Below are 4,491 nucleotides of genomic sequence, written 5' to 3'. Positions count from 1 at the left end.
GCAGGCCACTTACCCTACCTGTGGCTTAGTTTGTTTCTCTGTAAAATGGAAATGATAATAATCGAACTTGTCTCATAAGGTTGTAATGAGGATCAGTTTAACAGTGTCTGGCACATGGTAACCTCTTTCCAAGGGTTAACTCTTCATAGTGTTACTCACTGAGTCATGTCTGACTCTTTGCAACCCCATGGACTGTAGCCCACCATGCTTCTCTGTCCACGGAATTCTCCAGGCAAGAATACTGGAGTGGGTTGCCATTTTCTTCTCCAGGGGATCTTCCCTACCCAGGGATCAAAGCCAGGTCTCCCTCCCTTACCATTTGAGCCATCAGAGAAGCCCTAGTTCTTCATAATGTCCTGATTTTAGAGGGGAGGAATTTGGACATGAAAAGGTTATGTAACTTGTTTGCCATTTAATCAGCAAATGGTTGCACTGATTTAAAAACATTTTTTTTAAATTAACTGATTAGTTTGGCTACACAAGGTCTTAGCTGTGACATGCAGTATCTTTAGTTAGGGCATGTGGGATCTAATTCCCTGACCAGGAATCAAACCCAGGCCCCTGCATTGGAAGCATGGAGTCTTAACCCCTGGACCACTAGAGAAGTCCCAGTTGCACTGAGTTTTTAAACCTAGGTATGTCTGCTTCCAAAGACCATATTATTTTTAGTGCATATTACTGTGTTCAGTGAGATAAAGACAACGAGCTTTTCAGAATAAGAGGTTGTCTCTTAAATATGTACTTTTAATAAGAACATAATGACACATTAAGGAGTTAAAAAGAGAGTGGGTTTTGAGATGAATGACAGAAAATTGCCCTCAGTTTACATACTTTTCATAGTCTAGCATTACACTGGGGCTTCCCTAGTAGCTCAGATGGTAAAGCATCTGCCTCCAAGGCAGGAGACCCAGGTTCGATCCCTGGTTCGGGAAGATCCCTGGAGAAGGAAATGGCAACCCACTCCAGTATTCTTGCCTAGAGAATTCCATGGACAGAGGAGCCTGGTGGGCTATAGTCCATGGGTTGCAAAGAGTTGGACACAACTGAGCTACTAACACACACACACACACAGCATCACATTCTGGGGTCATGGAAATATAGCATGGTCACCTGCGAGCAACTAATGGTTGTAAACCCTATGTAACGGTTAACTTTCATCATTAGAGTGTGCCAGTTTTACAGTGAGGAACTTAGCCGTAAAGAATCTAAGCATCGGTCCCAGATGGCATGGAATACAGAAAAGTGAGATATGCATGATCAGTACACACACAGAAAAAAGGAATTTTGGTGGGAGGTGGATTGTATGAATCAGTCTAGAGCCAAGAAAACAACTTGGGACTGGAGGCTGACTGCTTAGGTTGCTTGCATTGGAAGAGAGCAAACAAACTGAGGGCAACCACCAAGATTTGGGGGAATGTCAGAGGGGAGATAGCAGACACAGTAAACATAAGATGGGAACTTTCGTGGCTGAAGGGAGTCTCAATAACTGCATCCTTTCTAATCAGGAATACGGCACCAGGTATTAAACACCTCAAATGTGCCTGTCATATATATCTTAAATACTCTCTCCTAGCACAGAATGAATGATAGTCAAAGATTTGTATTCATCACAGTATTATTTAAAATAAGAAAAATTTGTAGATGATTTGTTCCAAAATAAATTGATAAAATTGAATACTATGTAGCCATGAATAGTAATTTTAGGAATGGTTTTTAAACTGCATAGGAGCAAGGATCTTGTATGCTTGCTCATATCTGTAATAGTCTTTGCTTAAGACAATTCCTGGCACATGATAAGAGCACAATTAATATTTGTTAAAGGGACTTCCCTAGTGGTCCAGTGGTTAAAACTCTAATTCCCAATGCAGAGATGCAGGGTGTGTGGGTTTGCTCCCTGTGGGGGAACTAAGGTCCCACATTGTGCTTGACATGGCCAAAAACCAGTATTTGCTAGAGAAATAAATATAACGCTAAGTATAAAAAAATTACCAAAGGACCCTAAACTGAATCTCTTGCTTTGAAAAGAATTCTGACCATAGAAAAAGGAGTGTTAAAAAATGCTTCCATACTAAATACTAAGTACTCTGTATTGGATGGATCCTGAAACAGAAAAAGGACGTTAATCAAGCCATGAAAAGACATGGAATAGTCTTAAGCGCACATTGCTCAAAGAAGCAAACCAATCTAAAAATGCTGCATATATTGTATGATTCCTACTATGCTGGTTTCGTTGCTAGGTCATGTCCGCCTCTTGCGCCCCCATGGACTTTTTTTAAAAGCCCTCCAGGCTGTCAGTGCATGGGATTCTCCAGGCAAGAATACTGGAGTGGGTTGCCATTTCCTTCTCCAGGGGATCGTCCTGACCCAGGGATCGACGTCACCGGTTGGTTTCTGTTACATCTACCTGCACTGGCAGGCAGGTTCTTTACCACTAGCGCCACCTGGGAAGCCCAATTCCAACTATAGGAGATTTCAGAAAAGCCAAAACTAAAGAGACAGTAAAAAGATCAGTGGCTGTCAGAAGTTTCAGGGGAGAGAGGGGAAGGATGAATAGTGAGACACAGGGTGTCTTTAGAGCAGTGAAATTATTCTGCATGATACCATAATGATAGATAAATGCCATTCATCATCTGTCAAAACCCACAGAACCATACAACACAAAGAGTGAGCCTTCATGCAAACTTTAATTGATAATAGTGTATCGATATTAGCCCTTTACTTTAACAGATGTACTACACTAATACAAGGTGTTAATTACAAGAGAAACTGTGGGCAGGTGTGGAGAGGCTGGAATAGAATGGGTGTGTAGGACTGATACTACCCACTCAAATTTTCTATAATTCTAAAATTCCATCAAAAAAATAAATTTTGTTAATCTTTTTAAAATAGATCATTAATGGAAAAGCTTGTGAAATCTGAATAAATTCTGGATTTTAGCTAATAGTAATGTGCTAATGTTAATATATTAGTTTTAATACAGTTACCATAGTTATGCAAGTTAACCTTATGGGAAACAAAGTAAGGAATATATGAGAACTCTATACTATTTCTGTTACTTTTCTGGAAATCTAAAATTAATCCAAAATGAAAAACATGTTTTAAAAATAATGCCTTACAGCAAATAAGAGAGCCTCCTGGCTGACATCTAGTAGGGCTGTGTTCCAGTAGGGCTGCCAGGACGCAGGGGAACAGGAGAAGGGAAAGCAGATGATGAAGGGAAAGTTAAATGCTGATACTTCAGTTCTGGACTTCAGGTGACAGCAAGGGTACCTAAGAGATGAAATTAACCACTTTATGTGTTTTAAAACACTCAAGTACATCTTAACAAAGAATTTACACAAATGCCATAAACTATTTTGGAAATAAAGTGACAAAGGAAGGACAAAGGAAGTTGGACCTTTTAAACTTGTCTCATCTTTCCTTTTGGAACATTTTTCTTTACTTCTATCCTCCCACATTTATTGAATGACTGCATTAGATCCTGGGGATTCCTCAAAGAACAGGGCAGACGTGAACCCTGTCTTCAAGGACACAAAAACGTGGCTGTCAATAGTCAAGGAGTAAGTGTTTGCCCCTAATTTGATGCTCATCTCACCCTGAATGACCTCAATGTTTCGTTTATTATTTGTTGGTTTTTAGCACTCTCCTGGGTCCCAAGCAGAGTTGCCATTACCACCTTGTGCTGTTCCACAAGTTTTCAAAGACTTTCTTGTCCCTGCTTTGTGGTATTTTATCAATGGCTGCTGCTGCTGCTAAGTCACTTCAGTCGTGTCCGACTCTGTGTGACCCCATAGACGGCAGCCCACCAGGCTCCCCCGTCCCTGGGATTCTCCAGGCAAGAACACTGGAGTGGGTTGCCATTTCTACCACCTCTGAAATGGGTGTCTTAAGGATTTCTTTAAATAGCCATCAGTGTGTCATTATCTTTCCTCTGAAAGGAATAGTAGCCATGGGGAGATGGCCTTAGGGGTGGGAGAGGCAGTCATTTAGCTTGTGGCTGTATGAAGTTGAGTTTCACACTAGGGCTCCTTAGACTTAGCTCACACTGGCCCTGATATTGGTTCATGGAATTTCAAAGAAAGGATCCTTTCTGGATATCACCGTCAGTTCCAGCTCTCAGGAGCTCAAGTCCTGGACTGTTACCCTTTACTTTTCATGGTTCTCATCTCCCTTCTGGCTCTTCCTTACCTGCTGATGTATTAAATCTGTTTCAGCAAAGTAGCAAGGGCAGGACACCTATTCTTAGGGACTTGATTTGGTTGGGCAGTGAGAAATTGCAGAGCAAACTGTAATCTTTTCCTAGTTCCCATTGCCATCCCTGATCAGGGTAATTGATGGTGTTGGTGGTGACAGACATGCAGAATATGCTAGAAACATATTTTGAGGTGATCCTTGCCCATGGGCCATCCCCCAATCTATTTTAGGATGTATATCTAACTTTTAACCACAAGTGTCTGAAACAGGTTCAAGTTTCCTGTGTGTAGCTGGGGT

General features: G+C 41.2%; 1 non-coding gene across 1 annotated transcript; it reads left to right on the top strand.

Moving 5' to 3' along the window:
• Positions 1 to 860: 860 nt before the first annotated feature.
• TRNAW-CCA (transfer RNA tryptophan (anticodon CCA)) lies at positions 861 to 932 on the top strand. Its single transcript has one exon. It is a non-coding gene; the product is annotated as a tRNA-Trp (tRNA).
• The last annotated feature ends 3,559 nt before the right edge of the window (positions 933 to 4,491 follow it).

Source organism: Budorcas taxicolor, chromosome 1, assembly GCF_023091745.1.
Source record: "Budorcas taxicolor isolate Tak-1 chromosome 1, Takin1.1, whole genome shotgun sequence".
In the NCBI taxonomy this organism is placed as follows: domain Eukaryota; kingdom Metazoa; phylum Chordata; class Mammalia; order Artiodactyla; family Bovidae; genus Budorcas; species Budorcas taxicolor.
Note: the sequence above shows the minus strand (reverse complement) of the source record. Positions and strands in the feature narration are given on the sequence as shown.